Genomic DNA, 27,371 nt, shown 5'->3' with positions numbered 1-27,371 from the left:
ACCTAGTATCATTCTATATGCAACCTAGGTACTTGATAAGTGTTCATTGTTTTAAATTGTTGTAACCATAAATGCAGCTTAATTCTTGTGAAACCTAGAGGTCACTTACAGAATCAGTATGACTACGAAGAAAAAATGCATTTTATTAACAGATGTAATTTTACTCTATGGCTAATGAGTTTCAGGTTAATTCACCCTCTGGGCAAGAGTGATAGCAATTGTTTTAAAATCACAACTTGAACAGAGTTCTTTCTGTGCTCTAAAGCAAGCATTTTTGGCAAAAGATTAGTTTTTACAGAAGAAAGTATTTTGCCTTTGGGATTGTATTGGTTTTCTCACTATTTCAACCTTAAGTTAGCTAAATTGAGCCACTTCTGAAATCCATCACATAAAATGTTCAACCTTAATTTTTCTCTAGCCTCTCAGGGAAAATTTGGTGGAGTTCTTTCTTTACAAAGGAGCCTGGACACATCCCAAACTCTAAGTGTGAAGGGGTGTCAGCTCAATCAGCACATAAATAAATAATTAAGCAAGAAGTAGCTGTCTTCTTAAATTTTACCTTTTCACTTCATTAGGTTATTTTGGGTCCAGACTTCCTTTGTGTTCACAAAATATTTTCTTTCTTCAAATATGTCTTAAAACTTCCTCAGGCACTTGGTTTACCTGAATGGCAGGAGTAGTGGTCTCCTCCAGAGGAAAAAGGCCCAGTTTTCATTTTGTGTGTGTGTGTGTGTGTGTGTGTGTGTGTGTGTGTGTGTGAAATTTCTGGTTATTTTCTCAGCATTGTTATGGGGGGATGGGCATGTTTCCTCTCAAAAGAGGATTGCAACTGCAAAGGAACCAGAGTAGAGGAGAAACCAGTTCAGTTCTCTTTTGAAATGCCATATTCTTGGTCTAGCAATCTGTATTTCATGCAGTGGTAAGTACTGGTACGGTTTTAATAGATTCACATGAAAATATTTTTAAGTTTTTAATTTTCATTTGGATTATCAAGTGATGTGTCATTGTGCTAAGAACTAGAGGGAAGAAAATTAATCCATTTTGAATCCAAACAAAGAGGTTGAAAACTACTGGGTGGTGGTTATGAGGGCGTTCACTTTTTAATTACTTGTTTTACAGTACATATATATTTTATGTACTTTATGTTACTTTTTTTTTCTTTTTACTAGAAAAGGGAAAAAGAGACATAGGAATCTGATCATTTCCTTTTCAGATATGGGCTTCCTCACTCCCTCAAAGTTCAAATTGATTCAGTTAACATTAATTGTGTGCCTACTATGTGTCCCAGGTGTTGTGACGGGGAGTCCTCAATGAACAAGAGGCAGATTGTTCAGAATGTGGATATTTAAGACATGAGAGTCTATAATATTTGACTTTGTTCTTAAATATGTGTAGATTGAATGTCTTGGTTGAATGTATTCATAGGAGTAAGAGATTTTTTAACCTATGGAGATTTCAGGGGTGGGAGAGATTCAATTTCTTATCTCTGTTTCCAGATGTTGAACTCTGCTTTGGAACGACTAAATCTCTGAACAAAAACCCAGAAGGATGCTTATGAAATAGCAAGGGTTTCGCTTGCCCTGGCCAGTTACACATCTATGAAGGACTGATTCACTGCCCTGGGTTAACAAATAAGAGCTCTTTTAAACAATCTCTGTTCTTCTCACACTTCTGCTTCAGCTTATATATCTAGTAGATAAATAGGGAAAAAAGCCTTGCTTTAGAGTAGTGCCAAAACAACATCCCAGGAATGAATAAAATAAAAATAAAGACATATATAAAGAAGAGGAAATGCTTTGAAGGCACTGACTTGAAGTGCATTCTTCCAGGAATGCCTGTCGAACCTGTGATTGTATTTCTAACTTTTATAAGTGTATTCTTTTTTTTTTTTTGTATGTCATTTCCCCAAGGAGGGAATATGATGATGACAGTGGCAATGTTCTGGGGGAAATGGTGCTTTGTATTAATCCAGCATCATCATCGGAAAATCTATCTTTTGCTGTAGAAGAAAAAAAAAATTACTACAATTCAAAGTTGAATTTTGTTTTCATTCCTGAAAACAGGTTCCACTATCACTAGGTGACCACTACTTCACACTATTTTGTATTACTTTTTAATCTGGAGAAGTTATCTAGAGTCTTGGAACACTGCTGCCAAGAAATGCCCTGATGAGGAGAGATTGTTCACAATGAGTTAGAGGTCAAATAGCCACACACAATATTGAATTATAAAGCCCCCTACTGAGCTCCAAGTTCAAATATGCTGTATCCCAAACCCTGTCTCAAGTTCATGCAATAGTAAAAATATTAACACCGTAACATGAATGCCAAGACATGGGTGGCATCCTTATCCTCTTTTTCTTCTCTTTGCAGAACATTCAGTTATTATCACATATTTCTTTTTTTTTTTTTTAATTTTTTTTTCAACATTTATTTATTTTTGGGACAGAGAGAGACAGAACATGAACGGGGAGGGGCAGAGAGAGAGGGAGACACAGAATTGGAAACAGGCTCCAGGCTCTGAGCCATCAGCCCAGAGCCCGACGCGGGCTCACGGAGCACGAGATCGTGACCTGGCTGAAGTCGGATGCCCAATCGACTGCGCCACCCAGGCGCCCCAATTATCACATATTTCTAAAGCATCCTGACGCACCAATGATAAGAAATTAGAGTCATACTTATTAGGCTGCCTAAGAAACTACTGGGGAAGCCAGAGGAATGCAAGTGTCAACTGCTATTCTTTAGAGGGGCCCGTGTCTTAATACATTCAAAAGGTAAAATTAATCTGGTAATAAAAGATAATTTCCTTACGTCTGAGAGGAATAGGATAAGAACTAAAAAGAAGTTTAGCATTTCATTTTATCTCAGACCAAAAAGGGTGACTGTGAGGTTGTGGTCTGATTTTTGGCAGGTTGTGGTCTGATTTTTAGCAGGTCCTTCTTGTCATTTTAATGCATGACATTGTCCTTGATTATGTACTTGCTCAGCATGTTACAGGTAGTAGGTTGGCCTGATTATTACTGAGGACAATAGCTGCTGTGATATCCAGCTTTCTTCATTCATCAGAACAATTCACTCTCCCTTACCATGGTCCCTACACTCTCAGTGATTCGCAGAAGTGTCACTGTCATTGTAATTCCAGGCATGTTAATATTATAAATTGCGGCCTCCAGTCAAAAATTAGTTCCTTTTATTTAGTATGAAATGCTAAAGTAAGAGACCTCTTACTTTAATCAGAAACTTAAACAAGTATAAATTTTCCCCCTCTGGTCTAAAACAATCCCATAGCAGAAACAAATTTTTGTGGTTATTATATGTGTTTAACTTTTCATGTGAAGTAAACTAAGCACGGCTGTATCCTTAAATGAACTCTCAAGTCCCTCTCTAATGACCTTCCTGGCTGTTAATTAATCTTTCAAACTAATACTGTGGGTTGAGACTCCAATGATGATAGAAAGACTTCGAGTGCTGTCATGTATTTTTCATACTTTGCTTTTCCCAGGAGAAAACTTAAGTAAACAAACCCTCAAAATGGTGTCTCAGCTACAATAGCATCCTTATAGGCCTAGATGAACATAAAATCAATGCCAATCTATAGAAATTCTATGCTTTCCCATTACAACAGGATATGTGTTTTGCAAGATAACAGAGTAGCTTATTACAGACATAGTGGCAATTGTCTCTTAGCACATGGGCCTGCCTCAGTCTTCCCCTACATGGTTGTCTTTGGCTTCCTGTCAGGATGGACCAAAAAGCGCAGCGGCTCAGGCCAGCACAGCAGGCCAAAGCTGTCACTGTGTTCTTGGGTTGTGGCCATGGCCCTGCCAACTTGCTCCAAACAACTAGTGCTCAGTCGGAGCTTCCTGGCCTCCACTTCCTCCTTTTTTGCTTTCTATGGTACTTTATGGATTTTTTTATTTTAATATGTAGGTTGCATTAGAAAATATATGGCTATTCTTCAGTAAGGTCTCTCATGTATGCCAGGCTCTACGTTAAGTGATTTATGTATCATAATATCATGCAAGCAAAGAATTACTATACCTGCATTCCAGTTCTCCACAGAGCACTAGGCTGTGTGGCTATTGAGCTCATTTCTAGGGCATCTTTACTTCCCTGTATATTCTCAGTACAAAGCTGTACTTTAAAACAAGGAAACCGAAGCCTAGGGAAGTTAAGGTTACCCAGCTAGCAAAAACACCCCAAAACCAAAAACCAACCAAACAAAAAAAACCCAAAGTATAATTTAAGCTCGTATCTAAAGCTCATGCTCTTATGCTTTCAACAATAGCCAAAGTATGCAAAGAGCTCAAATGTCCATCAACTGATGAATGGATAAAGAAGATGTGGTTTATATATACAATGGAATACTACTTGGCAAGGAGAAAGAATGAAATCCTGCCAGTTGCAACAACATGGATGGAACTGGAGGGTATTATGCTAAGTGAAATAAGTCAGTCAGAGAAAGACAGATATCACGTGTTTTCACTCATATGTGGAACTCGAGAAACCTCACAGAAGAACATGGGGGAAGGGAAGCGAAAAAAAAACAGTTTCAAACAGAGAGGGAGGCAAACCATAAGAGACTCTTAAATACAGAAAACAAACTTAAGGTTGATGGGGGCTTTGGGGGAGGGGGAAAATGGGTGATGGGCATTGAGGAGGGCACTTGTTGGGATGAGCACTGGGTGTTGTAGGTAAGTGATGAATCATGGGAATCTACTCCCAAAGCTAAGAGAACACTGTATACACTGTATGTTAGCTAACGTGACAATAAATTATATTTTAAAATAATTAAAAAAAATAAAGCTCATGCTTTTAGCCATTGTCATATGCTGCTGCTCTTAGTGGCTTCCATTCTGTCTTTTGCTACTAGTCTGTGTGTACCTTGAGAATGGGGGCAGGGTTTTAGTCAATCATTCTCTCCTTTGTGTTTGGCACAATGTTGGAATTTAGTGGTTATATTCATGCTTGTGCTCATCTTTTCAAAGAATCTATTATTTGTTATGCCTAAAGCAAAAGCTCAGTCCCCCAGAGCCAGTTGGCCATTTAGAAAACATTTTTGGAGAGCTTATTCATCTTTGCTGGAGAAAAGGTGCTACAAAGCTGAGGACCCATCATACCTAAAGCTTCTCTCTCTATAGAGTATCCACAAGTACACTGTGCTCAGGTGGACATGTTTTGTTGCAGGTAACAAATCTCTTTGGGCCACAGCTGACTGAGTTGGGGATCTGAATGTGGCCATCTCTGGACTGTGACCTATGAGAAAAATCAATGTGAAAGCCCTGTATAATAATTAAATGAATCAAATCCACTCCTTGAGAATTTGAATGTGAGACACACAGAGAAGGCACTAATACTGAGTTATATGTTAGAAAAATGCACCAAAGAGGTCAGGAGACAACAGATGAGGGCGTTGAAGTTTGGGTAGAGGGAAGAGGCAGGAGTGGAGGCAGCCAAGTCAGTGAGAAGGATGGGGTCTCTGTGTGACCCACCAGAGTTGTTGGAGTGTCCCCAGTGAAGACCAGGAAGCACTAGGTTGCAGACTGTTCAGCCTGCCTCCTGGGCTTCCGTCCTTCCATTGTACCCCCATCACTGTCTCATAGCCTACTGCTGAGGCAGGAGTGGGGGGTGGGTGGGAATAAAAAATGGTGAAAACACATGATCTCAATCTTTAAGGAGCTATGATCTAATGAGGCAGATGCAGATGTTCATAGGTGATTATAATTTAAGGCTAAATATGCTTGGATGGACTGGACTATATACCAAAGGGCTCTCTAAAAGGATCTCCTGGGACATTGTTACATGTTCTCATTACAGGCCTGTATGACAGAGCTGGGGATGGAGGGAAGGAGAGAAAGGAAAGGGTGGGATCTGGAAAGACTAAAAAAGCAAAAACCTGTTATAATTCTGTTCCCATTTGAATTTACATATTTCAGTAATTGCCTACAGTGCTAAAAGAGAACCTACCCTTTTTATTAATACCATGTTTAATAAAAAACTATCTCTTAGTATATTATGGGTGAGTTCAGTGCTCATCAGAGTTAGGGACAAATAGCAAATGAGCTATAGCACTGCACAATGAGGAGGGGCAGTGTGCCAATGTCTTCAATCCTGGGCTGGGGAATTTGCTCCTCTTTCATCTGAATTATGAGCTGGCTTTATAATGTGCACTCTGGATGTCCCAGCACTGGACCTGGCCCACATTTACAAAGTAAATAGGAAATCAAATCAAATCAACCACAGGCTGTGCTTTGGATATACAAGGCCTGGATAAGAAGGGGCCCTTCTCTCCTTTTCAGACTGTGGTCAGTCCAGTCCTAAAATTTTGAGGGAGAAGGCCATGATCTTCCAGAAACTTAACTGGTCATTCTTTTCCAGCCCATGACCAAGATACTTATACAATCAAGGTCACTGAAAGATAGCTTTGAGAAACAGTATATCTCGTCCCTCTACACTTCTAGGTCATAAGGGTTGTAGAGTTGGCCTATAGAGTAGTGATTCTGTCTGGATAGCTAGACTAGGATGCTATTACACATAACCCACTATTACCCTGAACTAAATGGTCATGAAAGCAAATTATGTCCCTCAAGCTAATAACAGCTTACATTTTATGAATGCTCATGGAGTGCCAGGCCCCTTGAAGACAGGTCTTATTCTTTACCATTTCCACTGAGGTAGAGGGTGATAATAACTATTATTAGTCCCACATTACAGATGAGGAGAGGGATACTTGAGGAAATAAGTAACTTGTCCCAAACAATATGGCTGACAAGTGGCCAAGTGATGGGATTTGAACCCACTTATTTGGACCTGAGAGGTTGCTCTATTTTTGGTTTGAGACACTGCTTCCCAGCATTAGAAAGAGCACCTTACTCTCTTACACAGAGAATGGAGTGAAACCAAAAAGTGTTTGCCTTCTGTAGTAAGTGCCAGGAAATAGGCTGGTTCTTCTGGCTGATTTCGACTCAGGCCCCAAGATCCTCTTGGATATCTACATCATGTCTTTCTCTTTACACCTCTGGAATTCTCCTGCAGTGAATATGTTTTGTCATCTCTTCAGAGGCTCTCTGATTGGAACTCATCAACAGAGAGCAGTGATGTGAAATGATTTCTTCTGTCTCCCAAAGCTTAGCCATGCACTAGTTTAGTCCATAAGCAAAGCAATGCATATTTCAAATTCCATTCCCGGAGTAGCCACAGTCTGCAGTTTTATCCTGCTGAGCCAAATTAATTAGAGATGAATATCATAATAGAACAGCATTGATCGTAGCATATCACTAAGAAGTGTTGGTCTCTGTTAATTAACATGACTTGCCATCAGCACTCAGTATATTTATATACAATCAGCATGGGTATTTGTCCACATAAACCAATACATTTTTCAGTAGTGGCAGAACTTACCTCAGAAATGGTCCGTATGCTCAAATGCTCGTTCGCTTTACCTCTCCCTGACTCCTGCTTATCACACACATTGGTGGCCTAATTGCTCCTATATGGCTGCTTCAAAACATCATGTGTAACCTTTGGAAAATCTGAATACTTGGAAGTGGAGAAATAAAAATTGTTGATATAAGTGTGAGAGGCATCTTGGGTGGCAGGCTAAGAGAAAATTTCTAGGCAAGTCCAGCCTGCCTATAATCTCCCTTTCCCCTTCAAAATCTGAATATTTCTCTTATGTTCATGTAGGTCTAACACTATGCTACACTGTTTGCCATTTTGACAATTATAAGGCAAATGTTTCCAGGGAATCTAGAGGGTTATAGGTCATTTATCTACTTAATCAAATTTGTTCAAATTTCTTTCTATTACATTTAGTCCAGAAATATTTATTTTAGGAAAGTGAGTTTTAGGTATAAATTTTGTAGCCCAGGGTCATTCTTGAATGCAGAAAAGAGATAAAATTCTTCATCTCCTCCTCCTCTTCCAGAGAGCTTCATGGGGGCATCCTCCCTCTGTGACTTAACTGGGTAATTTAATCCATACCCAGCTTTAGCTATGCCATGGACTAAACAGCCTTCTGTGAACTGGCTTCAGCAGTTAAGCACTGCATTTAACATGGTTTTTAGAGGAAACTATACATGAATGTTGAACATCTAAGTTACAAACCAACCTCTGGAACAGAATCTATTTGAAATCGGGGACGGTCTGTGCCTGCCCCCAGGGCGTATCTTGCCCCTCCACCCAGCAACACACTCATCAGACACTGACTATTAGAGTGTGGAAATGTACATCAAACCAGAAGGCTTATATGAAGCGCATGACTCCATACACAAAGCCAAAACATCTGGATGAACTGTAGACTATGCTATCCAGATGTTTTAAAATAATTAGTAGGGCAGGCAATACATTTTTGTGATTGACATTTTTACCTTAAAAATTTTTTTTTTTATTGAGCAGCCCCAGTCTTTGTAAATGCAGTGTCACTCACTAAAATGTGCCTTTATTCTTGAGAAGCAGGGAGTGTTGAACTCAGTGGGGGCATTAAAGACTATGGGGGATTAGCTCCGGGTTGTCTTGTAAGATATGGACTTTGTGTGGATCAGGAAAAGGGGAGCAAGGTGAGCAGCCCGGCTATATATATTCCTTTTTATCCTTTCCCTCCATTTTGGCACTCTACTCTGGATCGGCGGCTTGATCTCAGCTCTGATTTCAGCTATTTTAAGCCTCTTGACGTTCAGTCTTCTTTCTTATATGTGTCCTATGAAATCTGATTCAAAAGCAGGATGTACTCTTTACAGTTTTTCTCAAAATACGATCAAGGCCACAAGCATAGGAACGCATTGGATATTTAGTGTGAATGCTGATTCATGGGCCTTTTTGGCTCCTCTGACTCAGAGTCTCTGGAGACTATGTACTGATGTCTTTTAAATAAACTCTCTAGGTGACTCTGGTGCAGACTTATGAAAACTGCTGCCTCGTTCTGACTATTGTGTTCATGAAACTTTCACTCTTCAGTTTTATTAATCTATAGAATTTAGAAATCAAAGTGATGTAGGCAAAGTTATAAATCTAAGTATCAGGGTTCTTCTAAAAATGTAATGTAAGCAATTTAGGAACTTGATAACATTTCATCATAGATACTTGCTCTAGAATTTATTCTTAAACGTGTTGGGCATTTTTCTATCTGAAAACTGATTTCCATAGAAGATCAATAGGGGAATATTTACACTGCCAATATGGTAACCATTTATTATTTGATTTTTACAAAATCCTTGCCTCTAAGCCATTGGCATTCAAAACAAATCATTCCTTCATTAGCCATAATGATACTTTATCGCCTTTGTTCTGAAGTATTCATTTTATTTCCATTATCCCTATTGTATGAAGCAGGCACAAAACTAGCAAACCCCAGTTTATCACAGTGCAAATTGAACAGAGAGACTAAATAAATGCAATCTGATGGGTTTCCCTTTCAGATTCGCAACCAGAAGAGTTCATCTTCTCTAAGAGCCCCCAAATTAGTCTTTGGGGAAGCAGTGTGAGTGAAGAAATGTCGAGAATATAGAGCTACAACTCTTCCAAAATCATTGATAAGCTAGTATATTGCTATTAAGCTAATTACCAGGTGAGTTGTTTGGCCTAAAGACATACCACCTGAGAAGTGAATTTTTTTCCACATTTTCATGGGAAGGACAGAAGGAGATTGTGGTGACACAGTGCATTTTAGAACCTTTGCAGGATGCTGGCTCAGTGGCACTCCTAGAAGTGAAAAAAGCTCCATGAAGGTGTTTTTAGTGTCTGAACTCAACTCTCTGCATGAAAAATGGAAGGAGGTTAAACAAGTGGCTTACGGACAAGGAACGTCAAAGCTGGACCCAGGTTTTACTTCTCAGCAGGGTGTATGGTTGGGTTTCACCTGCTGGTCGATGATTCCCCTAGCCTAGCATGGTTTTAGACCAAGAGCCTGCATGCACTGAGGGACCTGGGACTTGCCAAGCAGTTTCTGTAGAGGCGCATGGCTCTGGGTATTCCTCTAGTCTGGACAAGTGTGAATGGCCTTTGCTTTTACCTTAGGTTTCCTATTTTTTTCTCTTTACTTACAATGAGTGCCACTCACACTCCTGTTTCAAACTTGGGTGGGTGTCTAGTTGGATTTTGGCTCTCTGTTTCCAGGAAATAGCCCCTCTTTCCAACGCTCTACATGCAGTAGGACCTTCATCAACACTGATGGGCTGCCTGGCATATGATTATTTTCCAGAATTAGCCTTTTATATATAGGTAGGTACATATTCTAACTTGGATCCAGACCCTACTTTTCACATGTAGATTTATCCTGGGAGTTGAGGGTGCTGAATACAATGGGCACTGCCTGCATTTTAGCTGTCTCATCTCTCCTGGCTCACTGAGGAAGCATCTCAGTTCTGTTTATCTCAAATTCATCAACTCTCCTGTCAAACAGTGGCTCCCCAAATGAGGTTACCAAAAAGCCATGTGACTAAAGTGTCAGTCTTAGTGTTTCCAATTATTGTAAGGTGCTGAACTGAATCTTTTTTTTTCTTTTTAGAGTTTTGTTCAAGAGATGTTAATTTCTTAGAACTCAAATGCACTTACCTCTCAGGCAAGTTTTTCTGGAGAGGCACTAACTGAGAAACTAAAGGGTGGCTATTATTCTCCATTGATGACAAAGCCTGCAGTTTATTAAAGAACAAACAGAGTATCTCTTTTTGGAAATAAGCCTACACAAATGATATACAAACTCATATGGGTCTCCTCATGACTATAAAAGCAATATGTTTTACATTTACACAGCCTTTACACGATTAATATCAAGCATTCTTCTTTACTTTCATTTGTAAGTACATAGAAATTCTTAGTATAAAAAGTAGAAATGTTTTATGAATGTTTAAATATACACATAAAGGTTAAAAGTACTGCTCTCTTTATTTTTAAAAAATTCTACAATAAAATAACTCAACTTGAAAGGTCTACCGAACATAATACCTATTATGCTGTTCATTGTTTCCACTTCTCATCTTGGAAATACTCCCATTTTCAAGTAAAATTCTCACTGCATCTTTTAAAATCTTTTACAATGTAAAAGTTCTTTATGTGCAAAAAAAAAAAAAAAAGGTAGACGATATGACTTTCAGTAGCTAAGACTCTCATGGAAGAATGCAGTGTTAGGCCTTAGTGTCTGATTTTCCTGTGGAGGTATAAAATAGACTTCATAAAGAAAGAATCCATTTCTGGGCCTTGTAGCTTTTGTCCAATGTGGGCATAATGCCTCTGGCCCTATGTCAGCAGCCACCAATTCTTGGGTCTTGACAATACCCTTCCTAAGCCTCTGCAGTGCTCTCTGCAGCCATCTACCTGATTGTAGATCAGAAACTTGGTCACACACTCCTGTGGTGCCTTAATTAAATCTTACAATACCCCAGGAATTAGGTCGCCTGAGAAAAACTTGGGTGTCTAAGTTAGCTACTGAATCATACAAGTTTCCATTTCCCTGAATGTCTCATCAATCATTCCTTGCTTTTTCCCTTACCTTTACCTCCACTGGCTGCCCCAACAGCTCTATCCCCACAACACAGATACCTTTTATCAGTCCAAAGTGGTGTCTACCAAACAGTCCAATATCCTTACTGGGACTGACTCTCTTCTAGTCTACTATCTACTAGGCTGGAGTACCATTATATTGATGACTCCTACTTCCTTAATCTCTTGGATGGATTTTTATTTGGAATGGAAACATTGGCAAGAACTTCTCCCCAGCCCAGCTTCCCTCCTCTACTCCCATTTCAGCGTACCCCACCCCACGTTATTTTTATCTGGGAAAACATACTGGGTGGGTTTCACTGTCTGGTGTCTCTACCAGGTCTCAGATGGTCCTCTTTTGCCTTCTATTGAAGCACTTGTTGCCTCAGGCCCTGAAGGCCTTAAGTAAGGGTTTGCTGGTATTAGGACATATTTTAAATAACTTCTTAGTATCCACATGAACTCTAATAATTTGTATGGACAAGCAAAGCAAATGTATGTGGTTACTCAGATCCCCAAGGGGCTGGTACCTTATACTAAGGGTTAGCAAATTATGGCACACAGGCCAAATCTATCCTGTTCCTTGTTTTTGTAAATACAGTTTTATTTGAACACAACCATGATCATTGTTTATTAATTTACCCGTTTTCCTGCCATAATAGCAGAATTGAGTAGTTGTGACAGAGACTGTATAGCTCAAAACCCAAAATATTTACTATCTGACCCTTTATAAAAATGTTTGCCAACCTCCACCTTATGCACATCCATTACTTCATCTCTCTGCTTGGATCCTAAATCGAGTTCTAACAGTCACTCAGGTACCAACTTGGTTGAATTCCAAATTATTTTCACCAAAAGGGATAAAATCTCTTTTCAAATCAGTGGCATCCAACTAAAGACATTAGTATCTGTAGGGGGTAAAATTCCCCTGCAAAGCTAAGCTCAAAGGCTTCTAGAAAAAATTACTTAAAAAATGCAGCCTAGAGAGTAGCAAACTTGAGATAAATTATTAACAATTATTGCAGTCCAGTAGGAATTCAGAAATACTGGTGCTCTCTTTGCAGTTCATTTACTCTGACCACACCCTGCTGCTGGAGGAATTCAACCTCACTGTTTTGGAGAGAGAATTAGCATTGATTTTTCTACCATTAAATAAAATATTACAAAGGCATGCTTATAAATGATTACATCACTAAGGCTTGCAAATAGACAAGATAAACATTTTTTTTCTTAAGCTCATTTGCTAAATTGAACCTGAGAGAAAGAAAGCAAAATTTCTCATGTAAATCAAATGACATTTCGTTTCACAAAGTAGTCTTTCTACAAGGTTACACATAGGACTACTAAAATTTAAAATGGCTGAAGGAAAGGGTTTTACATTCTGTTGTGCCAAGTTTTATTTTTTTCTCTGCACTGATTAAAATAAAGGAGTTATCATGTCAATGGGCAGAGCCCGTTACATTGCTTTTATCAAATGCAAGGAGGTATAAATACAAACTGTAAAGTAGAAGAGAAAAGATCATGACTCATTGTCTGACAGCAAAGCTATTAAACACAATCAAAGACTCAGAGTGAACTCATGTTACCTTTCAACACATTGCTAAAAAATCCTTTTTGCTATAAAACTAGCATAAAGTATCACAATCCTGCCACTGCTGTTGGAGAAACTTGGTTTCAGGCATTTAAAACAACTTCAAGACTGCGAAGGAAGAGGAGTTACTTACCATGGGATAAGTCACACTGCATTTAGTCTGGACACAAGGCCCCTCAAATCATAATCAATAAGTGATTAAAAGTTGATCTTCCAGGGCATTATATAAATTTTAGGACACTTATTGGTAATTAAAATAGTTCATTGACTGAAGGCAGATTCACATATGTTAACGACAAAGTCAATGTTGCCTCTTACAAAACACAAGGACAATGATTTATTCTCAGGAAGTCCATTGGACTATGAGGTAAGGTACATGGTTCTATATTGAGAAGTGAAAATCCTGCTCATGGTGTAGGATTCCTGGACCTTGAATGAAAGGAACAGATGGGCAGGTGGATGTGACGTGTAGGTCCAAGAGAAGAGATATGACAATCCACAAGAGCCCTGAGCGTTACCTGAAAAAGCCTACTTATTTTCTGCTTATCAGTCCTTTAAAGACACATGTTCTCAAAATCCACTTGTTATAATTCATCAGTCTATGAAAACGGTTGTGAACCAAAGGACTTTTAGGAGTTCTGAGGGAAGCTTAATCATGACTATTTAAAAGTTGAAGCTAGGCTTCTAAGGCCAGCCGCTGGCGAGCCTTACAAAAATACATGTAATTTAGCTTGTCTGGCCTACCAGTGTTTTATTTATGCCCTCTGGACTCCAGGTTCTAGAGCACTAATTTCCACTTGACTCTCCATGTACACTCAGCATGGAGCCTGGAACGCAATAGTTAGTTAATAAATGCACATAGTCTAGATGACCACAAGAATAATTCTCATCACCTTTTATTAAGCAATGTGAAAACACAAAGATAGAGATAGTGACTTGTCCAAGGAAGACTGGTTTTGGTTGCCAATATCCACTCAACTTCTGGCCCAATAAATTTGACCTCAAGCTTTCCTCCCATATCCTCCATAAAAGTAAGTCACAGACACTAACATTTATTGTAGGGTCCAAAGTGACTCAGTTATTATAGAATTCAGGCTTCACACCCTAATATCAATACCTGCCTCTGGCTCCTTTTAATTTGTTGTTCATTAAGTTTCTCCTTCTGAAATTCCGGATCATCTACTTCCACATACTGGTTCACTTTGAACCTTCCCTTAGCCATGGTACCTTCTGCTACTTTAGCTCAAAAGTCCCTGCTCCAACATCTAGCACTCTGGCACTTCCTGACTGACCCCCAACCCTAATCTACTATGACAAGGAGAGAACCTGACCAGAAGGAATAATCTGGGGAAAAACTTCGACAGATATTTTAATTTCTGTTTCCTTCCTTGAAGCCTAGTGGATCTTTGAGAATTTTTAGCAAAGGTAGGTAGAGAGAACTCTTTTCTCAATGATAAATATCCAAAATTTCCTAGGTAACTCTCATCTTAATGGGTAACTGATGGCTTTTCTTGGGTAATCTGCATGAAAGGAATTGTCACCCCCAACTGCCAGTCTTTACAGCAATAGCTGAACAGGTTATTTATCACTAAAGGGTTGAGGATTATGTAACACTCTCCATATACCACGCTGTGCTTCATCTGTACTTCCCAAAGAGCTCACATCACTGCTTACCTTGTGTTATATTTATTATTTTATTTCTTTCTTGCAGTACTTTGGTAGCTAACTGAGGATAGCTCTTTTGATTTTCTTACTCATTGTATTTCCCAGAACATCAGCATGAACCTTGTACAGAAAAGACACTAGAAATGCCTACTAAACGTAAGACAAGAAAACAGAAGCATATGCAAACTTACCCAATTCTAGTTTGGTGTAATGAATAATTAACCATTGTATTGAAATGAGCTTCTTCAGAGTGGCCAAAATGAACAAATCAGGAGACTATAGATGCTGGAGAGGATGTGGAGAAACGGGAACCCTCTTGCACTGTTGGTGGGAATGCAAATTGGTGCAGCCGCTCTGGAAAGCAGTGTGGAGGTTCCTCAAAAAATTAAAAATAGACCTACCCTATGACCCAGCAATAACACTGCTAGGAATTTACCCAAGGGATACAGGAGTACTGATGTATAGGGGCACTTGTACCCCAATGTTTATAGCAGCACTCTCAACAATAGCTAAATTATGGAAAGAGCCGAAATGTCCATCAACTGATGAATGGATAAAGAAATTGTGGTTTATATACACAATGGAGTACTACAGGGCAATGAGAAAGAATGAAATATGGCCCTTTGTCACAACATGGATGGAACTGGAGAGTGTGATGCTAAGTGAAATAAGCCATACAGAGAAAGACAGATACCATATGTGTTCACTCTTATGTGGATCCTGAGAAACTTAACAGAAACCCATGGGGGAGGGGAAGGAAAAAAAAAAGAGGTTAGAGTGGAAGAGAGCCAAAGCATAAGAGACTCCTAAAAACTGTGAACAAACTGAGGGTTGATGGGGGGTGGGAGGGAGGGGAGGGTGGGTGATGGGTATTGAGGAGGGCACCTTTTGGGATGAGCACTGGGTGTCGTATGGAAACCAATTTGACAATAAACTTCATATATTGAAAAAATAAAAAAAAAAAAGAAACGAGCTTCTTGATCAGTTTTTGTACCTAGTTTTAATAGTCATTATCAGACTTACATATGTATTCTAAACTCTTGTATAAGCAACAAATAACATCTACTTCCCCTACATCTACCCACACTTCTTCATGCTTTTGATCACCTACAATTTAATTTCTGCTGATGCTTCCTACTTTCCACTATACTTGCCTAATGTGATCCTAAATGAAATTATGCAGGAAACTATGTCTCCTGCTTTAAGTTCATGTGGATATTTTTTTCTTAATTAAAAAAAAATTATACTTGTTAAAAAGGAGGGGCAAAGTGGGAATTAGTTGAGTTTCTCTTAAGCCTCTTCAGCCTCTAGTTGTTGTTTCTCTGCCTGCAATAGTCCTTCTACTGCTCTTTGGACATTCTATGACCCCATTCAGTCCCAAATCTCAAACTGAATCTCTCTAGTTCTCCTTACAAAATATGTTCTTAGTCTAGTTCTGCTGGAAAGATTCCAATATATGAATTAGTCATATGATGTTAATGAATGATAGCAGCTTAAGGCATTTTCTGGCCCAGAGGGATTTACATTTTGATAAGGGGCAATGCTCTAACCCAAAGGATAAAATTGCTAATGGTAGAACTTAAGTCTTCAGAGATGGCATCAAGGGGTCAGGAAGCCTTCCAACCGTATCATATTGGCTGCCAGCTTTAACAGTGCAGAGGACTTCCACTTTCACAATGCAGTAGCCCTTTATCACCATGAATAATCAAGAAGTTATATTCTATGTAAGTCCCAAATGCTGACAATGGCAAATGCAGAACTCATTAAAAAGGGAAAAATGTCAACACAGTGGCTCCAAATAAGTTTTGGACTCGGTGGGAGGAAGAAGGGCAAGAAAGAAAGCAGGAAGGGAGAGAGAAAGGCAGGAAAGGAGAGACTGTCAACATAGGGAATGAAAGAAGTATTTCTTTAATCTGAATGTTACTGCAATATATTATAAGGGATCTAGAATGAGTGTATTTTTAACCCATTTCTGAAATCAAATTGTATGTATTAATCCAACTTTTTATGAAATAAAAAGGACTGATTTATAATCTGTGGGGAGGGGAATTCTTAAAAGACACAAGAGATTTAATGACCATTAAATGCAATATGTTAAAATTTAAAAACTAATTTCATAATTATAGCTCTGTATCTTAAGTTAGTGTATAAGAAGAACACTAATCTTGACAAACAGGTGTCTCAAGGCTATTTACCAAATTGTTATTAATTGAAGTGAATAACCAATTTGTCCTTGCTAAGAATGGTGAAAAAGATGTCCTGTAGTCGTATATTTTTGAAGAAACTCAATAAGAAATGCATTTGCTCAATAGCAGGAGAATTCAGCTGTATTTGTGGAACACATGACTTTTTGATCTTTTTGGAAAAAAAAAATCACACACTCACAGAACATGGTGTTGGCCTTTCATTAGGTCATGCATACTCTCTTACAGATGTGTGTAAAAGTCAGGAGAGGGCTTGAGAGATGAACCCACAAGAAATAAATCAACGAAGGGAGTTTCCAAATGCATTACTGCACTGACTCTTAAGTTTCTTAACCAAACTTTGAAAGTTTATAAAGATATCATTTTATTTCTTTTAAAAATAAAAATGAATGAAACAAGTGATGAGAGTTAAAATTTCTTTTAAAGTAAAAAATTCAGTTAATTGTACAGATTGAGTTTTAAAGAAATTCTAAAGCAAACAGAATAATAAGAATAATGTTCATTAATTTAAGTTACTTGGAAAAAACTGATCTGTCTCTTGAATCTTTGAAATGACTCTACCACTCCTTAAACTATCCTTTGCTTCTCTATTTCCATTCATAACCAATTTATGAGATTCAGCAGATTCAATGCAGATGAAGACTTAGATCTGATATAATTATGTACATGCAAGAAGATGAAGATTATTAGAGAGAATATAAGAGACATGGAGAATAATATCAGAATACTAATCACATATACATATATATATGTAGTCCAGTTAGAGAGACCAGAGATAATGGAGGTGATGCAATAATTAAATTCAATATTTGGCTGAAAAATTTTCTGAACTGATGGAAAACATGACTGCACACATAAAGGAAGCACACAATATGCCAACAAAATAAATTTTTATAAATATACACCTAGACAGAGCCAGTGAAACTGAATATTAAAGACAAAGAGAAGATCTTTAACATAGCCAGAAGGAAAAGACAGAACAACTTTAAAGGCTAAAAATTTGACAGTGAAATTCTCAACAATATGAGAACCTGTAAGCCAATAGAATAAAATCTTCAAAGTGCTGAGAAAAATAATTTTCAATATAAATATAAAAACTACCTTTTAAGAATGAGGATAAAATAGGTGCGTTTTCATTTAAAAAACAAACAACAAAATAGAGTTTCTAATAATAGGTGATTATGAAGAGAATACTGAAGTTTTATACTTCTTAGAAGATGGCAAGTGATCTCAAAGAGAGAAATGCAAGGAGCAATGGTGAAAAGAAACTGTTTGATAAGCAGATATATCTAAATAAACATTGTTTCTATAAATAACCATAATCATCATTAATGTAGGGAATAAAAGAGGAAAGATAAACCATAAGGTGAAAGTTAGGAGAGAGACTAAGCAATAATCAACATTAAATATTTCAAGATCCTCATATAGTTTTAGGAGAGGGTTAATATACTAATTAACATTAGACTTTATTCAGTATGCATGGTAAAATTTTTAAGACAACCACTAAGATACTGTAAATAAAATAACTTCCAAACCAGTAGATGGAAAACAATGTAATAATAAAAACATATTCTCTGAGAATCCAAAATATAAGGGCTCAAAAGGGGGGGGGGGGAAGAGGCAGAGGAAAAGTGTCGAGAAAAAATGATAAAAAGAAAAAGTTAAAGCATATTAGTAACTACAATACATGTAAATGATCTAAGATAGCTAATTAAAAATAAAAATTATTATATTAAATATGAAAACAAAACCAGCTTTGCTCTATGTATAAGAGGCATGCCTATTAAAAAACAGAAAATTTGAAAATAAACAGAGAAGTCATACCAGGTAAATATTAACCAAGAAAAGACTGGAGAGTATAAAATATTCTTAAAGATAAAAAGTCATCGGAAATAGGAAGGGTTGTTAATTAATGATAAAAAGGGTCAGTGCACTACAGAGCTATCATAACAGTCATAAACTTGTATGTGTCTAATAAGATAACACACACATACACAAAGAAAAACTAGAACTACGGTTCTAGTTAGGGCAAGTTAGTGCTACAGTATTAGAACTACAAAGAGAGGGGCGCCTCTGTGGCTCAGTTGGTTAAGCATCTAACTTTGGTTCAGGTCATGATCTCCCGGTTTGTGAGTTCGTGAGTTTGTAAGTTTGTGAGTTTGAGCCCTGCATTGGGCTCCATGCTGACAGCTCGGAGCCTGGAGCCTGCTTTAGATTCTGTGTCTCCCTTTCTGTCTGCTCATCCCCCACTCACACTATCTCTCTCTATTACTCTCTGTCTCTCAAAAATAAACATCAATAAAAAATTAAAAAAAAAAAAGAACTACAGAGAAATCTCTCATTGCAACAAAGGGTTTCAATGCAATCTTTTAAATTATTAATAGATAAAGCAGATAAGTATAATGAATTATAAAAGATTTGAACAATACAAATTACAAGCTTGATTTATTTATTTAAAAATTTGTGTTTTTAAAGTTTTAAAATTCTAGTTAGTTAACATACAGTGTAATATTAGTTCCAGCTGTACAATGTAGTAATTCAGCACCTTCATACAACACTTGGTGACAAGACTGATTTATTGACCCCTGTATACAACTAGTGATATTTAATTTTTATCAAGAAATGTGGGGTATTAAAAAAAATTTGCACACTAAGCCATTAGGCAAGTCTCAATGTTGAAAAGTCAATATACATAGACCATTTTTTTGTAAATACAGTTTAAAAAAATTAGAAGATAATATAGTCAAAAGATTAATAAAAATCTCCATGTAGTTGAAAATTAAACACACACATATATGTGAATAACTCATAAATCAAGACATTTTAAATTAAAATTAAAATATTTAAAAGGAATAATAATGTTACATGGAAATAGTACTCAATGAAACTTTGCAATCTTATATAGTATGTCTAAGCCATTAAATTAAGAAGTTAGGAAAAGAGAATAAGTTCTAAGAAAGCAGAATAACAAAGATAACAAAGATGGGTTTTAAAAAAGTAAGCAAAAGTAAGAAACATTAAAATAGATGGTTAACAAAGTCAAAGTTTGTTTCTTTGAAAAACCATTAAAATAGACAAACTGGTGGCCAGATTGATTAAGAGAAAAAGAGAGAAGATGCAAATATATTCAGAGAAATTATGGCAATAATATGTAAATGTAGACAAAATTGACAGGAAACACATTTTTATTAAAACTGATTTAAAACTGAAAATTGCCAGGGAAATCTTGAAAAAGACAAACAAAACTGGAGGTATCACTATATCAGACTTCAAGTTACTTTACAAAGCTGTGGTAATCAAAACAGTATGGCACTGGCACAAAAATAGACACACAGATTAATGGAACAGAATAGAAAACCTATAAATCAATCCACAACTCTATGGTCAATTAATCTTTGACAAAGCAGGCAAGAATATGCAATGGGAAAAGGATAGTCTCTTCAACAAATGGTGTTGGGAAAACTGGACCACTACATGCAAAAGAATGAAACTGGACCCGTTTTTTACACCATATACAAACATTAATTCAAAATGGTTTGAGGACCTAAATGTGAATCCTGAAAGCATACAAATCCCACAAGAAAGCACAGGCAGTAACCTCTTTGACATCAGGGGTAATAACTTTGTTCTAGATATGTCTCCTGAGGCAAGGGAAACAAAAACAAAAATAAGCTATTGGGACTACATCAAAATAAAAACCCAGTCAAAGAAACAACCAACAGAACTAAAAGACAACCTCCTGAATGGGAGAAAATACTTGCAAATGACATTTCTGATAAGGAATTAGTATCCAAAATATGTAAAAGATTTATACAACTCAATACCCAAAAAACAAATAATCCAATGAAGAATGGGCAGAAGACATGAACAGACATTTCTCCAAAGAAGACATACAGATGGCTAACAGACACATGAAAAGATCTCATTATCACTTACCGTCAGGGAAATGGATACCAAAACTACAATGAGATATCACCCCACACCTGTGAGAATGGCTAAAATAAAAAATACAAGAAAGGATGTGGAGAAAGAGGCACCCTCATGCATTGTTGGTGGGAATGCAAATTGGTGCAGCCATTGTGTAGAACAGTATTCAGGTTCCTCAAAAAGTTAAAAATAGAACTATCCTATGATCCAGCAATCGCACTACTGGGTATTTCTTCCCAAAATACAAAAACACTAATTCAAAGGGACATATGCACCCCTATGTCTATAGCAGCATTACTTAAATAGTCAAACCATGGAAGTAGCCCAAGTATCCACTGATAGATGAGTGGATAAAGAAGGCATGGTATATTTCGACAATGGGATATTATTCAGCCATAAAAAAGAATGAAATCTTTCCAATTGCAATGACATGGATGGAGCTACAGAGTATAATGCTAAATGAAATAAGCCAGAGAAAGACAAATACCATATGATTTCACTCATATGTAGAATTTGATTCCACTCATATGTAGAATTTAGAAAACAAAACAAATAAGCAAAGGGAAACAAAAAAAGAGAGAAAGAGGGAAAAAAAGCAAGAAACAGACTCTTACCTATAGAAAACAAACTCATGGTTATCAGAGGGGAGGTTGGTTGGAGGAGGAAGGGTTAAATTGGTGATGGGGATTAATGGGTACACTTCTCATGATGAGCACTGAGTAATGTGTAGAATTTGTTGAATCATTATATTGTACATCTAAAACTAATATAACGCTGTCTGTTAACTACACTGGAATTTTTAAAAAGTGCTTATTTTGGCTCTTGGAGACAGAAATCTTAAGTTAAAACTGCATAAAAATCAAGGCTATTCCATCAACAAAACAGAAAGACAACCTACTGAATGGTAGAAGATATCTGTAAATGATATATATGATAAAGGGTTAATATCCAAAATATATAAAAACATATACAACTCAACACCAAAAAACCCAAATAATCCCATTAAAAATGAGCAGAGAGCTTAAATAGACATTTATCAAAAGAAGTCATACTGATGGCAAACAGACACGTAAAAGATCTCAACACAGTCATGAAGGAGATGCAATACAAAACCACAATGAAATACTACCTCACTACTATAAGAATGGCTAGAATCTAAAAGACAAGAAATCACAAGTGTTGGCAAGGATGTGGAGAAGATAGAACCCTCATGCACTATTGCTGGCAATGTGAAACAGAACAGCCTCTGTGGAAAACAGTATAGAGGTTCCTTAAAAAATTAAAAATATTAAAAAATTAATAATTAAACCATATAATCCAGTAATTCCACTATTGGGTATTTACTGAAAGAAAACAAAAAACACTAATTTGAAAAGATATGTGCACCCCTATGTTTACTGCGGCATTATTTGCAATAGCCAAATTATGGAAGCAACCCAAGGTTTCACTGATAGATGAATGGATAAGATGTATTGCTCACAAGTGCACACACACACATACACACACACACACACACACACAGGAATACTACTTAGCAATAACAAAAGGATGAGATCCTGCCATATGTGACAACATGAATGGACTTAAAGGGTTTATGCTAGGTGCAATAAGTCAAATACCATGTGATTTCATTTATATGGGGAATCTAACAAGCAAAACAAACAAAAGCCAGAAGCTGACCCATAAATTCAGAGAATAAACTGAGGGGTTTGGTTGCCAGAGGGGTAGGGGGTGGGAGGATTGACAAAATGGATGAAGGGGAGTGGAAGATACAAGCTTCCAGTTATGGAATGAACAACTCATGGGAACAAAATGCACAGCGTAGGGCATATAGTCAGTGCTACTGTAACTGCATTGTACAGTGACAGATGGCAGCTATACTTGTGGTGAGCATTGTATAACAAACAGACTTGTTAAGTCACCATGTTGTACCTCTGAGACTAATGTAGCACTGTGTGCCAACTATTCTTTAATAAAAAATAAGTAAAATATAGAAAACTAAAAATGTTCTATAACTATAAAAACATTTCAACTGAAAACCGGACAAAAGAACAGGCATGTCTTAAAAGAGACATAATCAGGGGCGCCTGGGTGGCGCAGTCGGTTAAGCGTCCGACTTCAGCCAGGTCACGATCTCGCGGTCCTGAGTTCGAGCCCCGCGTCAGGCTCTGGGCTGATGGCTCGGAGCCTGGAGCCTGTTTCCGATTCTATGTCTCCCTCTCTCTCTGCCCCTCCCCCGTTCATGCTCTGTCTCTCTCTGTCCCAAAAATAAATAAACATTGAAAAAAATTTAAAAAAAAAAGAGACATAATCATATACAAATATGTTGAAAATACTCAAGGGGTGCCTGGGTGGCTCACTCAGTTGAGTGTCTGACTTCGGCTCAGGTCATGATCTTGCATTCATGGGTTTGAGCCCCGCGTTGGGCTTTGTGCTGACAGCTCAGAGTCTTGAGCCTGCTTCTGATTTCGTGTCTCCCTCTCTCTCTGTCCCTCCTCCCCTGTTTGTGTGCTCTCTCTCAAAAAATAAAATAAAATGTTAAAAAATTCTTTTTAAAATGCTCAATTTCATTTGTAATCAGGGAAATACAAACTAATACTAAAATGCTAGACATTTTGTTGTTTCCTTGTTTTGCAGAAAAAAGCTTGACTCTCCTGAATGCTACTGCTGCTGATGTGGTTCATACTGGCTAGTGTTTAAATTATTTTAACTGCTTTAGAAAAATATTGGCACTATTTTTTTGCTTTTCTTTAATTTTTTTAACGTTTATTTTTTAATTTTTTTTACATACAATACTTTTATTTTAGGCATACAAGGAAAGTGATTTCAGAATCTACTAATTTAAATCAAGCAGCTGTATACAAATAACAAAAGAAGCAACATCTTGTTGCAGCTCAGCACACAGCATCCAAAGCAAACAGGCATGAGACAATGCATATTCGGCATTAAAACCAGAGGGATAACATATTGCAGGGTTGGGGGAGGGGCAGAGGACAAAAATGGAAATGAAAGACCAGTGTTTCCCAATGCTTTCAAGGTATAATGCTAAGTTTCTCATTTGATAGCCCATCCAGGTGCTTCAAATGTCATGCAGTACAGCGAGAATGGAAAGCACTGGTCTGCATACCTGCCTAATAGACACTTTCATAGGTCGTCTTTCGGTGGTAAACCTGTTTGAGCATCTTTTGAATTGGTTTATATTTGAAAGACAGAAACAGAGCTTGAGTGGGGGAGGGGTGGAGAGAGAGAGGGTGACACAGAATCAGAAGCAGGCTCCAGGCTCCTAGCTGTCAGCACAGAACCCAACATGGGATTCAAACCCACAAACCATGAGATCATGACCTGAGCCAGAGTCGGACTCTTAACTGACCAAGCCATCCATGTGCCCCGTATTGGCACTATTTTGTAAAATTAAACCTCATTAACCTAACTTTCAGCAATTCCCTTCCTAGATATCCCTGACAAACTCTTGCTTTCATGCATCAGAAGTCATTGCCTGTAGTAACAAAAAATTTGGAATGTTCATTAGCAGAAGTATGGATAAATAAATGTGATACCTTCACACTTGTATATTAGACAATGATGCAAATGACTGAACTGTAGCTATAATGACAAGTGTACACTGATCCATTTAAAAAATAATATTCATAGAAAAAGCAAGTAATAAAGACTACTTGTAATATGTAACTTTTATAAAGCTAAAATCCAAGGGAACCAAGCAGTATATTGTTTAGGGATGTAAACATGCTAAGTATTTTTTTCTTTTTAAATGACGAAGAGTGATAAAAAAAATTCACTATAGTAGAGAATTATGAACAGGAAATGAAGGGCAGGTTAGAGGTAAAGCAAAGTACGTATACAATGGTATTAGGATTATTTTAATTATTTAATTTGGGTGGTAGTTTCATAGATATTAGTCATATTATTATTCATAACTTATATATTTAAAATATTTTTGAATATTCAAATATTATATCATATAAAATCAAAACAGAATTATAGCATTTCTATGGTCCCACTTTTGGTTTCTTAATATTTACTAATGTTCCAAGTAATCAGCACGATGTTCTAGATGCAACTTCTGTTCACAAAGTTAGGTCATCTTTCTGCAATGTTAGAACATATTTCTTTCTGTTCTAACCACATATCCTGCCACATATATTGCTGCTTTACTTTCCTTTAATAAATATATAGTTTCATACTCCTGCATCTTTTCTTAAACTGCTCCCTCAGCCTTCACTGTGTCCCCTGCTTGTACAAATCTTTCTCATCCGTCAGGATCTAGCTCCTCCTCATCTCCCCGTGAGGACTGACTTACCCACTTACCCAATGTCACTTCTCCCACTCCATATTACCTATACCCACGTTGCAGTATAATCTGCATCCATCAAGTGGGAAATAGCCAAGCTGTAATGGTGAAGTAACTGTCACACTACCATGGAAAAAGACTACACTTAAAGCAATCTTGGAGCAAACATTCATCAGAAAGTGAGAGTACAAAGCACCGATAGAATACAAGGACAAGGACAGATTACAGCCAGAATGGGAGATGCACAGAACAGCATCAGGATTAAACTACCTTAGCAGGAACTTCTAGAATCATTCAGAGTCATTACAGTTTGTTCTCATAGCCACACCTGGCTGAGAGACATCATCAGTTTGTCAGTAAGTACAAACTGGAAGTATTTATCAGCTCTCCACTTCATAGCTTTCATATATTGTGACATGTAATTTTCTTAAAATGCCATTATGTACCTTCATATAGTTTCAGTACGTTCCTGAGTTGCCTTCATACAGTAGTGAATTAAACACTCCCTGTTGCCAACATTATTATAGTTAGATAGCTTGACTCTATTACTGCAATCAAGAATTTGGTTCCCATCGATCTAAGAGCAGCATTCTTTAGAAACCTTATTTCTATAAGGGTGATTCATCAGTAGTCATTTAACCATGGCATACAAGGTTTGGGGGCTTGAAGACAGTGGGAGTGGTCCCCCCGGCAGGGAGGGCCTGCACTGACATTATTTGGAATCGAATAATGTGGAATCTTACTTGTCCACATCTGTGATGGACCACTCTTAACTGTGTCACCACCTCACCTTGGTATTTACTTTCTGTTTCTACTACCAGATTGTAACTTCTTTGAGGGTATGAAAGGGATGTTAGTTACCTTTGGATCACAAAACCTAACATTTAGTAGATTCTTAGATGTTTGTTGAAGAAAGGAATTTCATTTGTTGGGATGTATTTGGTGACAAGTACCCAAATACCCATTTACACTGATATTAACAATGAAGCAGATACAGTGACTCACAAGACAAACTTGGTTCAGTGACTCAACAATGTTGGGTCAAACACCCACTTTCTTTTTGCCTCTCCACCCTACCTTCTGGGGTGTCAGATCATCCCTACAGATACAAACTGGCTGCAAACAATTGCAGAGGCTACAGAAGTCCCTCCAGAAGTATCCTCACAAGAACAAGGAACCTTCTTTTCTCAGTCTTGTTCTCCATTCTCATTTTTCTGGCCTGGTCATGTGCTTAGCCCGGAATCAATGACTTCTAGAGCCAGGGGAGAAGAGAGATTCTCCCACAGACAGGAAAGAATATTCATTTAGTTTCCAGGTAAAGGGGGAAATGAAAATTGTGAGGCCATCACAGGGTCTGCCAAAAGAATAAAGTACAATTGGTTGTACAGTGGGGTCTGAAGGTAGGTTTTGACTTGGAAAAGGGCTTATGATATTGGGTGAAACCTAAAAAAGATCAAATATATATGAACCATTTCTAGAAAAATTTTTATTATTTATATGTTTGGCCATTTGTACTGCTAATGTTTTATTTTTTACAGTATTTGCCTAAAGATGATCTTATCTGTATTGTGTTACTATCATTCAGGGAAGTAACCAGGAGATATTTCTACTCTGCAGTCTTTTAAAACATTTTTATTTTAATTAATTAATTAATTTTAATTTATTTTTTATATTTACATCCAAGTTAGCTAGCATGCATACAGTGCAACAACGATGTCAGGAGTAGATTTCTTAATGCCCCTTACCCAATTAGCCCATCCCCCCTCCCACAAACCCTCCAGTAACCCTCTGTTTGTTCTCCATGTTTAAGAGTCTCTTATGTTTTGTCCCCTCCCTGTTTTTGCACTGTTTTTTAAAATTTTTTTTCAATGTTTATTTATTTTTTTTTTGAGAGAGAGAGAGAGAGAGACAGTGAGAGTGGGGGAGGGGCAGAGAGAGAGGGAGACACAGAATCTGAAGCAGGCTCCAGGCTCTGAGCTGCCAGCACAGAGCCCTGAGTGGGGCTTGAACTCAAGATCTGTGAGATCATGACCTGAGTTGAAGTTGGATGCTTAATGGACTGAGCCACCCAGGTGCTCCTACTTTGCACTGTTTTTATTCCAATTTACTATATGGGCTATTCCTGTAATAAATTTGAAAAGTGTCTAAAAACATAATAAAGTTGGGGTGCCTGGGTGGCTCAATTAGTTAAGTGGCCAACA

At 37.5% G+C, this 27,371-nt stretch overlaps 1 protein-coding gene across 3 annotated transcripts in view; it reads right to left on the bottom strand.

Moving 5' to 3' along the window:
• Positions 1–27,371, bottom strand: part of B3GALT1 (beta-1,3-galactosyltransferase 1) — a 524,490-nt gene that overhangs the window by 79,671 nt on the left and 417,448 nt on the right. Inside the window, exon 1 of one of the 3 annotated variants that reach the window (XM_040475281.1) lies at positions 14,922–15,026. The exons of the other annotated variants lie outside the window; for them this stretch is intronic. The gene's annotated coding sequence lies outside the window, so the exon portion shown is untranslated. Of the gene's footprint in view, positions 1–14,921; positions 15,027–27,371 lie in introns of those variants that run through there. 3 annotated transcript variants of the gene reach the window in all.

This window comes from Herpailurus yagouaroundi, unplaced genomic scaffold (genome assembly GCF_014898765.1).
Source record: "Herpailurus yagouaroundi ecotype Mexico unplaced genomic scaffold, PumYag 140, whole genome shotgun sequence".
Taxonomy (NCBI): Eukaryota; Metazoa; Chordata; class Mammalia; order Carnivora; family Felidae; genus Herpailurus; species Herpailurus yagouaroundi.
This window is presented reverse-complemented; position numbering and strand designations above follow the sequence as displayed.